This window comes from Microtus oregoni, unplaced genomic scaffold (genome assembly GCF_018167655.1).
Source record: "Microtus oregoni isolate MIOR12 unplaced genomic scaffold, Mior012 000014F_ref0000157, whole genome shotgun sequence".
Lineage (NCBI taxonomy): Eukaryota > Metazoa > Chordata > Mammalia > Rodentia > Cricetidae > Microtus > Microtus oregoni.
The window spans coordinates 4817860-4818282 of NW_024543073.1; positions in this window are offsets into that span (position 1 = coordinate 4817860).

A 423-nucleotide genomic window follows, 5' to 3' on the forward strand; every position below is an offset into this window, starting at 1 on the left:
AGGAGCGGGGATCGGCCGGTGCAGAGGAGGGCCCCGAGCCGGCGGGGGAGGGGGGGAGCGACCGGGGGCGGCGGGGGACTTGGAGGAGGAGGGCTCGACCGACTTCCCCGAAGTGAGAAGAGTCGGGGAGGCTGATGCTGGACGGCAGAGGGAGAACCGACAGGGAGCACGACGACCGACCAGGCACCTGCAGGAATGGAATGAGCATCGGCGTTCACTGGCGGGGAGTGAACTGTGGAAGTAGACATTGGCCAGACAGGCTCTGGGAGATAAGGACAATTCAGAAGAAAAGGCAGAAGAACGACACGGCAGACATGATGGGCAAGCTTGCACGACTCAAAGACGACGTTCATAAACTGTGCATTTAATTTTTAAAAAAAAAAAGACCAGTTCGATGAGTTATTAATCACAAAGAGTCTGTTA